This window comes from Pinus tabuliformis, chromosome 2_2, assembly GCF_031772625.1.
Source record: "Pinus tabuliformis cultivar Carrire ecotype Pingquan chromosome 2_2, CPIR1, whole genome shotgun sequence".
NCBI classification, from domain to species: domain Eukaryota; kingdom Viridiplantae; phylum Streptophyta; class Pinopsida; order Pinales; family Pinaceae; genus Pinus; species Pinus tabuliformis.
This window is the reverse complement of record NC_142300.1, coordinates 1,029,421,684-1,029,435,666: the sequence shown is the minus strand read 5'-3', so window position 1 is coordinate 1,029,435,666 and position 13,983 is coordinate 1,029,421,684. Positions and strand designations below refer to the sequence as shown.

At 35.8% G+C, this 13,983-nt stretch overlaps 1 pseudogene; it reads right to left on the bottom strand.

Annotated features, from left to right (window-relative positions):
- LOC149196857 (GDSL esterase/lipase At4g26790-like) overlaps positions 1 to 13,983 on the bottom strand; it is a 57,887-nt pseudogene that overhangs the window by 13,796 nt on the left and 30,108 nt on the right.

Below are 13,983 nucleotides of genomic sequence, written 5' to 3'. Positions count from 1 at the left end.
AAGACGAACCTCAACAAAATAAAATGTTTTCATTGCCATAAATATGGACACTATGCAACCAAGTGTCCTTACAGGAAATATTGCAAGGAGCTTGTAGGAGGAGTATGAGGAGATGGTCTGGAATCTTAATTCAAGTTAGATTTTACCCTCTTTTCTTGCATGGAAATTACAGAAAGAGGGATTCAATGGTAGCTAGATTCTAGTGCTTCATATCATATGAGAGGAAATAAGGAATTATTTAGTAGCCTATAGGAGAAGGATCACAAATTTCACGTAGAATTTGAAGATGATGGGTGGTATAGTACCAAAGGAATTAGTGTTGTCACCTTTAACAGTGAGTCAAGCTCCAATCTTCATCTCAAAGATGTTATGTATGTACCTGAGATGAAGAACATTTTGATTTATGTAGCTGTATTGGAGGACAAAGGTTATGGTGTGTTTTTTGGTAAGGGAAAATATTTATGAAGCATGTTTCTACTAGACAAGTGAAAAAATTTGAATTTAGAGTCAAAGATATCTACAAGCTGGAGGAATATTTCACCATGAATGCAATTATACATTTAGGAGAGAGGTAGGGTGATGTAGAGCCTTAGTTCTAGAGTTGCAAAGATTTGGGCAGGGTCCATAGGAGAGTAGAAACAATTGAAGTATACTCATCTCAAGGATCATTACAATTGCTACAAGGGTCGATAATATTTAGTAGGAGGATTAATGTCAACTGATGCAGTTAGACCTTAGGAAATAGTTGCAGGCTAGTAGCAGTCAAAGACTCAAGAGATTGTTGCAACTCAAATACATAGATGATTGAGTATTTTGGATACTTCTTGGCTGCAATTTTTGTAGTAGCAACAAGAATAGTGAGAGGGACTTGGCTTACAGTACATTTCTACAGGAGCAGGATTGGGACTGTGTAGAACCATTTTATTGCTAAGAGGGATCGTTGAAATTATACCAAGAAAAAGATCTATTTGGATTCTGCCTTATTTGAATAGAGAAATTTGATTTTCCACATCTGCAAGATGACTTGGATTGAAATTAGCTAGTTAAGTTAGTAAATTAAAGTTTGTAGACTAGAAGTACAGTTGTGCATGAGTTGATTGCTAAGATCTAGTAACCTAGTTGAGTTATTGTTAGTTGAAATTAGTTAACTGAGCTCTAGTCATTATTGGAGTCAGTTTAAGGTTAGTTGAGTAGTTATCAATTAATGTTAACTCACTGATCTCTCAATTAAATAGTTAATCAACTAAAAATAGACACATACATGCATGGAATTCAAATTTTCTAATTGAGTGGAGCGAAAAGGCATAATTTTATCTAGTATTGTATGCTATTGAGTCTAAAAAATTGGTATGTAGATGATGAGCTAGTTCCCTTAGAATTGTGCAAGCAAATAGGAGTGAGTGCAATAATGCAATTGTAGGAAGTGCGAGTGTAGGCTCAATATTTTTCAGACAAATCACATGAGGAGGAGATGAATATTGAAGTATAGGTTGAGCTTCAAGGACTGATGTTCTCATTGTAATAAATCAATTTTCTCATCTGATATAATACAAACATAGGAGGGATTTTTCCCAGGTGGGTTCCCTAGTTAACATATTGTGTTCATTGTGATTGAATGACTTCATGTGTTACTATTGTATATTTTCCCTTCCGCAGATTGAGGAGAATAAATTTGAGTCTCTTGAGTTTAGTTCAATTTCAATAACAGTAGCCAATTTCCTTCAATTTCTACACATTTGAGTTGTTAAATGATGTTGTTCGGGGTAAAACCTCCCTTACATAAGTGTTAGACATCATGGAATTTTTATACACTCAATGAAATTTTCAATGGTGCAATAATAACATCAATATCAAAGTTTATCCAAAATGTCTTTCTTTAAGAATTTGACCTACCATGTTTAGAAAACATTGTATGAGTGAATTGTGCATCATTCATGAGGCGCTAGATATGTGCTAACTATGAATAAGGGTACATATGGCTCAACTTTGTAACTATATTTGAGATTTGAAGAAGTCAAAAACTACCGCTAGTTTTCCATTGGTGTATGTTAAGACCATGGCACTAGGTGGAGAGCGGGTTCCATTCTAGTCACTTGCATCTTGATCCATACTAGCAAAGAAATTGGGAGTTGAACTGAGAAAAAATAATAGATTTATTTATTTTTATGTAGTAGATGAAAAAGATACATGTGTTAGGAAACTCAAATAAATTGTCTTCTCTTCTATATGTACATATTTCCATTTCAAATAGGAAAGAGAGCAAAGCATTTGCACCTTCTAGGTTGGTTTTCTACCATAAAGGATTACTAAAGAAAATGTATTTTTTTCATTATGGTGTTGGGAATCATATTGAGAGGGGAAGGAGGGAGGGGTGAATACTTATCTTGAGCTTTTATTTTCATATAAAAAAAAATTACACTGTTATTCTTAAAGAAACATGTGTATGTACGCGACCCCAGAGAAAGAAGACAATGTATATCCAGTTTACCATTTTTTCATGTGTTCCATTAGATGATTGTATTTAACTATTCCATCAGTAAATAAATAACTTTTCAGAATGAAATAAAGATTCGAAAAATCACAGTATATAAGTAACACACATAAAGAACTAGGATTTTAGGTGGAAATTGAATGTGGGAGAAAACAATCATTGTCATTGTCTTTGTCTTTGTCTTCTTTCTTATTATATAAACAAAATATTCACTACATTTTTGTACTGATACAAAATCTTACCAACATGAAGGAACCCACCTACAAGAGGCTACAACCTCATAATCTCATTTACCAGATACTACCAAAATGGAGCTCTTACCCCCTTACCAAAGATTTCAACCCTCAGCTTCTTGTTGACCACTTTTTAAATTTTTTTTAGATTATATCCACCTGTCAATCATGAATCAACCTGTAGGGCGCTTTTCATCACATTGTCAAATTGGACCCATACCAACATGTTGTAGCAGCTACAACCAACCACCAAAATTTTTCCTATCCTTTGATTTTGGGGCCTCCCTTCTTATCCACGTCATCTCATATCGCATTGATCCACATATTCATGCTTCGATTGAGACTTATGTTTTCATTTTTGCTTGTGGTTGTTGACTTATATGATTCTTCTAAGTCACAAGTTGATCTCCCAACTTTGTCTCATAGAAGTTTTGTGTTTGCCCCCAAAAATTGCGCAATCCTTAAGGGCAAGCAACATTGACAACAAGAATTGTGTAGTCTTGACTAATAGTGAGCCTTGAGCTAATAAATTGCATAGGTATGGGAGGCATCCCAACACTTAGCCCAAAAATTGTGCAACCATCACTGAGCTCAGAAATCGTAGAGTGCACCGAGTCGAAAATTTGCCCAATTCCCCAGAACTGCGTAGTATTTCCTGGAAGTGTGCATGGCATATTTCCTTGGGAAAAGAAAAAAGATAAAGGAAAATCCCTAAAAAATAGGGATCTATTTTTATTATCCCGAAGGAGCCACTTGCACTATTTTTAGAAACTTTTGCCAAATGTTGATTTTTCCTTGATTTTAGGCATGTGTATCATAAACCCTAGTTTGTCCAAATCTATTTAATCGACGCTTCTAGAGATCATTTGTACATTCGATATTGGAGCTATAGAATTCCCGAGGTGATCAAGGAACTTTCGGTGCTATCATCATCGCTTTTGTGGGTGAGTTTTTCTTTTGTTATTTTTTGTCACTTTTTCTTGTTTGGCTTATGTTAGTGTTTCTCACTTATTACTCTTCATGGTTATTGGTGTCTTAACTTGTAGAAGTGTTGCTTTAAGTTTTAGATTACCTTTCCCAAGTGTAACATATGCTTTCTTGTTTTTCACCAAAGGTCATCGTTGCGGTGACTTTCCTCACATACTTTGTTTTCCTTCCATTTGATTAATTGTTTCATTTGATTCACATAAATTTACCTTCACCTAGTCATATCTTCATGCATCTTCACACCATATCTTAGATATTCTCATTTTCCACACTTCCCTTGGGCAGATCTGCATTCCCCTTTTCTAGTTTTTACTTTTCCTAGCTGGCACTATGTAATCCTAAGGCTCAAGCCACAATCTTGGCCTTTAGAGTTTCCCAGTGTGTAGTCCAAGCTAGCTCCAACTACACATTGTCTAGTTCCAAGAGCCAACTTGCCATCCTTGGTCAGTGATACTACATAATGTGCAGTCTCTCTTAGGCCTTTGCCTAGGCTGAACTACGCATTGCACAGTTTCAACTATCAAGCTTCCATCTGGCTGTTGGGACTATGTAGTCAATAGTTACCACAAGAAGCCATGCCCTCTTGCCAGATAAAACCGCGAAATCCTCCCCATCTAATGCCCGGTTTGCTTCCTTAACTTTCCTTGTAAGTTTTTTTTCTTAAGACTAAAATTTGTTTGCCATGAGCATCTTTTCTGTCCCACAGGAGAAACAGTTGTTGAGCACCACTCCATCACTCACTGTTACCATGCGATCTATGAGAGATGAATTAAAGGAAACAATTTACTGTAGTACTAAGGAAGCAACTCAGCAAACATCAGTTGATTTTCTATTGTATGTATATACTCACTTGTTTATAGAGAAAGGATCATCACTGACATGGCAGTGCATTAAATATGATATTGTAAAGGACTTTGAGGCAAGCTTAGAGGACCGGCATGTTTATCTTAACATCTGACAGTCAGGGCTATACAAGGTTGCTTGGAGGTATCACTCCTTCCCATGTGCAGTTATCATTAGCTCGATTGTCTCACACATGGATGAGAAAACCATGATATTGATCACTATGATTGGGAAGAATATTTTCACCATCCGTGAAGAAGAATTTTATAAAATGTATCACTTTCCTGTTTCGGTGGAGTGCATGGACTCACTCTTCTATTCCTACCGAAAATTTTGCGAACGCAAGAGACATTTTAATATGATGGCTTAAAGATCCATTGAAATTTTGACAGAGACCCACCCATGTGTACAAGGAAAAGTTCCTCAGGGAGTCTTACAAACTCTTGGTTATCTTTACTTACACAATCCATGATCAAGAGAGAACTGAGACCTTTCCAAAAGGGTGGGCATTCTTATCGGAGTAGTTGGTGAATGATGGGAGGCCATTCAACTAGTCATATATGTTGGTTAAACAATTGAGGCCCCATGTATCAGATGCTTGGAATCCACCCAAGGGTGAGCGAGCATGTTTTTATATGTTTTCATATTAACTGGATGCAATATGACCACAACAGAAGTTCCCTAGCATGAACTAGACATTGACACCACAAGAGACTTCTATCCACATCTATTGCAAGTTTATTTCAGAATACAATTATTGAGGAGTAGTGGCATAGTTAACTAACCATTTCATCAATACTCTATACAAGCTTATCTTTGAATAAGATCCACCTTTGATGTCACGAGAAGTGATAGTAGACATTGCAGATTGGTATGCCTCACTAGATGCTATATTCATTAGGGTATTTGGTAGAGAGAAGCCTCTACATGTATTTGCAAGCTATGCCATTGGAAAACTGATCATGTAAGAAGTAACATAATATCTCACTACAAGGCCGTCATCAGCACTACACATGAAGAAGAAAGCACCATGGCACACCCTTCCTTTGTAGATTGGATTATACGAGGTAAAGAACATGAAAGTCGCATATGTCAAGGCCAAGGAAATAATGAAATTCAAACTCGTTACTAAATACTTTAATTTGTATGATCCCTGCAACATTTGCAAGGACCACCATACGAGAGTTCACTTTCCATGGATAATTTGATTGGACAGAGGAGGACCCTTGAAGGTACTACTACAATTCCTCCAGAATTAATGAGCTGGTCATTTTAGCAAGGACTTCATAAGCTCCTTCACAGACAAAAATAACTCTAAAAGAAGCAGGAACAAAAGGAAACAATCCCATGTAGGACAAGGAAAAGAGGAAGATTGTTGAAAGTTTGGAAGGAGAACAAATATGAAAAATGAAAGGAAATCCTCTTCTCATGAACGCAATTTTTGCAGCAAAAACAAAGAGGAATCAAAGGATGTAGAGAGAAAAGCAGAGAAAGAGAGAAAATCAAAGGTTGCAGGAAGAAGAACTAAAGTGGCAAGAGACAGAGAAGAAGACAAAGGAAGAAAATGATTTGAGTTGGAAGTAACGAGAAAAGAATCAGAGGCGAGAAGAAAAACAAAGGCAACGTGCGATGACAAAGGAAACGATTTCGATGCAGATTGAAGAATAGGAATGTAACAACCATGGTTAAAATTCCATGTAAAATATATATAAGGTGACAGAATATGGAACACATATTCCAAGATGAATGGTGGGGGAAACATCCTAATGGGTGTTGATTCAGTTTATTATGTCTAAAGGAAAATATCAAAGCCGATGGAAAAGGTTTTGGAAAGGAATGAGGCATTGATTGGCATTTTATTTAGGAAAATAATTGAAATTAGGAGAAAAGGAATGTTAAAGGCATGGCTAGAGGTCACAAGTTGCACGTGAGGAGGAAAATGAAGGAAAATTATGGAAAATAGATAAAATAGAGGTCTCATTAATAAAAATTCTTGTGGGGATTATTGGGAAGAGTTGACTAGTTCAATTTTGGATCTCTCTCATTGTTCACTCTCTCTCTCATACTGTTGGACACTTAGAGTTCTCTTGCACCACTCTTGGAAGGTGTGGCATACTTGGAGTTTTGGAGAAAGAAGTCAATGGAAGAATAGGAAAGGGCAAGAGGGCATTGGTATAAGCACTTACAATAGGTTTTTCTTGCAAGTATCAAGTTGATTGTATGTTTTCCTCACTAGTTTTGGCATGCATGGCACATCCATGTGATTTCCTGGTTATGATTTGTCACTCACATGGAGGATTTCCTGGATTGATAGTGATTTACGTACCCTTGCCATTTCCTGGAGAGCCATGGTGATTGTGGTTTTACTTCCTTGTTTTTTTTGGTTGGTTCTCATGTTTCCTTATCTTCAGTTGAGTTATTACTTCCTGGAAGCCTTGGTAGGAAAAATTCTTTCGAAGCCCTAAAATGACTTGGGTTTAGTTACTAGTCCTTAAAGCCTTGGTTGGAAGAATGCTCTTAAAGGCCTATAATATCTTGGGTTGAGTTACTAGTCCTGGAAGCCCTGGTTCAACAAACGGTCCGGAAGCACACGAAAAGTCATGGGTTGAGTTACTAGTCCTGGAAGTTGTGGTTACATAAATGTTCTAGAAGCCTGAAATAAGATGTGGGTTGAGCTACTAGTTCTGGAAGCCTTGGTTCAAACAAACACTTTGGAAACCCTAAAAGGCTTGGATGGAGACCAATCTGATGATGGTTTTCATGATGTCCGACTAGGTGATGGAATCACTCTTTGATGGGTCGAGATGGATGACCTATGGAACCCCTGTATGACTTTTGATTGATGTGCTCTATGAGATCCCACATTCAGGATTAGAATATGACACGGGGGTGAATGGTTGAAGAGATATTTCACTCAGTCATTCTATTGTTGGGTGGAACATTGGAGTCCCATCCCGGGTTTGGTTTCTACTCCATCAATAAGAGGTAATTCCTCCTTATATCCTTATGAGGATTATGATGGATTATATGTGGTGTATATGGATGTGATTTAATTGATATTTTTGTCCCTATGATGTTGGTTATGTATACATTTTATGACACAAGCTATGTATGGCTCTCATCATGTTTTTAGTTGTAAATGAATGATCGATGTATCTATGACCTAATGGATAAAATGATAGCTAATGTGATAATGAGACAATGCTTCACAATGAATCTCATTTAAGTATGAGACCCCTATGCTTAGATATGTCATTTACACTTGTAGGTTGCATACTTACTAAGTGTTTGACAAAATTTTTGTCATGGCTAGTAGGAGTCAAGTCAAGTTCTTGAACAAGAATTTTCTTCAGTATTGTCATTTCCATGTTACTTTACTAATTTGAAGAGATGGTTCAATTCTTGGCAGTGACCTAGGCTATGGGCTTGAAAAAGTGGCTCAAATCCTAGAGTCGTTGGCATAGCACTGATAATTTGGTTCTTTGGTCACTGGCAAGCAAGCCTGTGAGAGTGACTATAGGGCTATAGTCGTAGGCATGCCTTGTCATGGGAGAAAATTTGGGTTTAGTTCATCTAAATTATAGGTTTACTTGGGGGTTGGGTACCTAGATTGCTGGATTAGCTCTTAGGGGTCTTGAAGCACCTAAGAGAGCTCTCTGTGTTGTGTTTCCATCAATTCCATTTCCCTAAGCTTTCCAATGAGGTTGAATCATATCATAGTAGCCTCTCGTCACTTCTTTACCTCGGTTGGCTGGTTGCTTGGGTAGATGTGGGAGGAGTGTGTTATACAGTGGTATCAGAGCATGGTTGAACTCTCCTTGGGTTGTGTGTTGATCATGCCTTCATGTTGGCTGCATATGTGTTTTGTGTGCATGTATTCAATGTTCTTGTGCATTTCCATGGTGTTGATCATCGTTGTGGTGGTGTCGCCATGTGAAGGCTGAAGGTATCATCATGGAGTATGTCTTCCAACATGTATGGTTGATTATGTAATTGTCATGCATGTATGGTCTTGGTTATAGTTATACATGAATAGTAGGTCAAACATGCCTTGTGAAGTCATGGTATGCAATTTAGCTCATCATGATGTTATTGGTTATGATGATTCTAGTCTGTTCGCTAAGATAGAGCAGGAGATGTAAATCATCATAATAAAGTTGCAACATTAGACTTTGGGGTAAAAGAAGATCATCATACAAGTATTGTATGTTTGGCATGCAGGTATGCAAGCTAAGGATTTTCATATACATTAGGTTTATGTAGATGTTCTTTGATGTTATGGTTACATTCATGATAGATGTTAGTTGATTAGTGTAGTTATATGCACATGTGTCAAATGGTCAAGACTGATAGTAATATGAGTTGTATGCATTGCTATTGTTGTTTTATATTAGATAACTTGATGATTACATTATATGTTGTTGATGAGTATCTTATAGGTTAACATTTTTTTGCTATATGACAATTAGCTTGATGATTAGGTTATATCTTGTCGATGAACATGATATATAGCTTATGGTTGTTCTATGCTAGTAACTTGATGATTAGGGTTATTTCATTAAGATCTCGATGTCATATGTATCATGCCAAGCTGGACTGGCCTATGCAAATGGTTACGACTATGATCTTTGTTAGGCCATTAATATTTCATTATTATTATCAATTTTTAACACCTGTTTCATCCATTTATACTCTTCTTTATCATGTCATTTATCATGATTTATCATATAAATCCATTTTATAATTAATTATGCTCTTATGGATAGGTATTAGTTATTCTCATTTATTTTTAATAAATTGATGATTATGCATGACTTTACCAATGATGGTTTATTAATAAATTGGTTGTAACATCACTCACCATTTTAGCCTCCAAATATATTTTCCAGATTGAAGATTTGATCATTAAATGTGCCAACTCAAAAATTCGTTGGAATAAGAAGTGACGATTTTTCATTGGATGTTTTTGGGCAAATGGAGAAGAATCTAGAAAATCTGAAACATGGGTTTTCTTCAGAACGGACCAGATTAGTTTCATTGTAAATAGTTTCCCAAATTCAGTTCGTACTAAGAGAAACATAAGGTTCTCTGATGACATTTTTCTCAGATTCGCTGTGTGGCCGTTTTCAAAATTATCCCGGTTGCAATGCCAAATTCGACCTGTTCCTGTTGAATGATTGATGGAAGGATATTTCAGATATGATCTTACTTATCAATTTGCTGAGAACAATCCAATTTTGTAATATAAATCATATTGTAATCATCTCTGTTGTAATTTCTCTCTGCTCTCTCTCTATTTAAATGAAAACATGGATCAGAGAAGGGAATTCAGAAGATTGATTTTAGAATTGGGGATTCATGATTCATGATGGGATAGGATAGGATAGGAGGAAAAGGAGGTTTTCGGATTACCATTTAATTCTCAAGGATTTTGTTGTTGTAATTATTTCATAGCTTGATGATGAATAAGTAAAAGGGTTGTTGTTCATTCGCCTTATCTGAAGTAGCCTAGCAGCATTCGTTGGCGGCTAAGGGCCCAACCTCTGGTGGATTAAGCTGCTACTCTGTATTATATCTTTACAATTTCTACAGTATGATGGTTTGGTTTTATTTTTATTTAGTGTACTCGCATTGCTTTACTGTTTTGTATTTCCAAACTTAATGAATTTCTCTGCTTTCTATACTATAATTGAATCGTGTTACTGTTCGCTTCCATCATAACAAGATAACTGTTTTCTGCAAATATATTGTTATGCTATTCATTAAATCTATGCGGTTCACTTTAGATTTTGCCGTTCATTACAGATTGTTGATTTAGTTACATTTATAGTTGTTGTGTATTTCTAATTAATTAGTTTTGTTGTTTAGTTTTTTCAATAGACTTAGTTTTTGTTCTTTTCTGCAAGGATTTCATTTCATTGATATTGTAGCAAGTGTGTTTTAGTAAGAATTTCCAAATGATTTATCATTTCTAGTTAATTGCTTTAGTGTGGATTGAAATATCAACAACTATAAAGAACATTGACTATCGTTGTCTAAGTTCCCAGATTGGAGATCTTGCCTATGATTGATTTTCATTTGCATCAGTTTATAGGGGAGAGAGTTATCATTACTGAGTCCTTGATTGATGATTGTTTAAGTGAATGGTTTAGTTCAAAACATTTTAGTTTCTTGCTGTTCTAATTATATTTTGTTTCCAGAATTCATTTATATTTGCATTTTAAGCACTATACTGCAAAACATTACTCTTGAGCAAGTGACCGCCTTAGACTGAGTACACTCTTGAAATAAAAATCATCCCTGTGTTGACAGTTAATGTGAAGATAATTAGGAGTGAAAAAGACACCTTTTATCGCTCAATAATGTTTAGGTATGAGTCGATTTATTGTGTTGCATTGTGTGTTACTAATCTATATCAATCACACATATGTCACTTTAATGCACAACTCATAAATCCTTATGAGTTTATGATGTGAGCATGTTATTTAGTAAGTGTTATATATATGAAGATATTATTTATGTTTGAGCTGAGATGTTGTAAATTTATATCTTAATAACTAGATTGATTGTGCAGACAAGATAGCCTCCCATGAGATACGTTAAGGTACAAGCTTTCTTATGTCATTTATTTAGTTCTTTAATGTTTGATTATGTTGTCTATTTTGCATATGGGTGTTTGGTGTCTATTATGTCGCCTAGCTGATTTATTTAATATGGTATGTTTGCAATTTGGTTGAATGTTTGATGAATTGCATAATATGAGTATGTGTTTATAAGGTTTCTTTCCAAATGATCTTGTTTTAAGAGGATTGTACTAGCACATATGTGTTGAGACAGTTGATATGTACTTGAGTATAGTAGGTGAAATTTGTAGCATTTTTTGTGAGGACTATGAGTTGACTATGAATTATGGCCTGATTATTAGTCTTGGCAAAGGTTGATTTGAAATTCATAGATAGGATTGTCTTGATATTTGGAAAATATGATTGATATCTATAAACAGTTGCAGGGTAACATGTTAGGTATTAACATGACAAGGTAAAACTTGATGTGTTTATATAACTAACAGTTGGGTAATGTGGGAGTACATAGTAAGCCTCGATTGAAACAAGGTGAAAAGTGTAAAATAAAGTAATTGGACAAGAATTCCTTTGGCTATGTTTGGAAACCATAATTCCAAATGAATGAGTGCCTTGCATACAGGGAGTCTTCTTAACCTTGATTTTGTCTGACATTATGTGGATATGTGTTATAGTCATGAACATGTACTTGATAGGTATATTAGCCAGTCTCTAGTTCTAGGAGGATTTCTCAAGGGAATTAGAATCCCTTGAGAGATGGCATGGATGTGTTCAGTTGCAAGAAATTTTCTTGGCACAAAAAGGTAAGGTAGCCAATGTTTTGTTATGTTTATCTATTCATTGATAGTTATGTGTTGATGGTAGTATGATGCAGGGGATTGCATGGAAAAGAGATTGCCATGAAATCTTGAAGAAGTCTTAGGTTGAGATTTCCTTGGGAACCATGGGGATGGAGTTATGGCATTTGTTGTCAGTCTTGTGCTTTTGGTATTTTGTGATTCACTTTGCTTGATTGACGATTTTGTTTATGTCTAATTTATGGTCGTACCACTTTATTTGCGGAGTCGTATAGTTATTGATTTTCATGGTTTTCTTATTAGTTGCTTCTTGTCTCACCTTTTATGTTTTGAGTGTCTTGGGAATTGGTTGGTGAAGAGGAAAGTTGATGGAGCTCAGGGAGATCTATGTGGCACACAATAGGTAGTGTAAGAACGCAGATGAATCTCTATGCATGAGTAAGTGTAGCGAAAGTTAAGACTACGATAGTCAACTGGACTGGTTTGGTCCATTGTGGTAAATAGATGATGCCAATATGGACATGAGAAAGGTAACTAGAAAAATTTAACTATATGGATCTATGGTGTCATATGTCTTGGCTATGTTGGGAAATGGTGTTCTTAATGTTGTGCATGTTGTACATGAATAAAGGGAGTTCTCTTAACCTTGACCTTGATATCTAGTATTTATGTTGTGATCATGATTCTTTATGCTAATGATTATATGCATATATGTATGTATGCATGTTGTTATCTAATAATTTCATCATGGATCACGATTGTTTTATGCTAATGTTTATGTATATGTATGTATGTGTTTGTGTATCTATGTTACTATTCGACAGGTTCATTAGGAATCGTTCTTGCGGAGGAATGATTCCTTACACAGACATATGACATGAGCAGGTTCCTGGTCTTATGAGGAATCAATTGGGAAGAGTACTTAGGAAAATATATGATGACATATCATGTGGATATGAATTGTTATTGTATGCTTGTATTATGCATATGTTTATGTTATGATAGGTAAAAATGAGGGATGCATCAGAGAAATGAAACTAGTGTGGTCTTCAACATGTTGTGACAAGCATGGAAAAGACACCAAAAGAATGTTTTCTTGGAAGAGACAGTGCGCTTTTGGATGTGAGGTAATATTGCTGTGCTTATCTTGTATATGTTGTAGATTGTGCATATGTGATGACTTTGCACATGCAGTATTGTACATATGTAGTGTGTGTACATGTTGTTTATGCAATATTATGTACAGAGTATTAGTACATATAGTATTGTATGAATGTTGCATAATCAATGCTCAGATATACAGTGCAGTGTACATATTTTACTGTGTGCATGATGGATATGTGGTCTTGTATGCATATGGTGCCCTGCGTGTATTGGATATGTGTTTTTGTGTACAAATGATGATATGTACATGTGGTGTTGCATGCATGTTGTACATGTAGTGTTATATACATATGGTGTGGTGTGCATGAATGTATAAGTGGTGTTGTGTACATATTGTACAATGGGCATTGTGTGTAGGTGATGTTGTTTACATGTGATGCATGTGACGCTATGTACATTTAATTTTGTGTACACATCATCTATGTGGTACTATGTACATGTGGTATTGTGTACATGTCGTAAAAGTGTAGTGTACATGTGGCATTGTGTACACACTATGTAGGTTGGACCGGGTACATGTGATGTTGTACACACATTGTGCAGGTAGTGTAGTGTACATATGGTACTGTGTAGATGTTGTACATATGATACTGGTGCATGTGTGATATTGTGTCCATGTCAGAAATGTAGTGTTGAGGGCATGTGGTACTAGGTATGTGCATTGTGTAGGTGCATGTATTGTGTGGTGTTGTACATAAGGTATAGATGTATTGTTTTATGTTGTGCACCAAGTGTAGGTGTATGTATTATGCTATGCACTAGATGTAGGCATATGTATTCTATAGTATACACTGGGTGTAGGTGTATGTGTTGTATCTCAAGTGTAGGTGTATGTATTGTGTTATGCACTAGATGTAGGCATATGTATTGTATTGTATACACAGGGC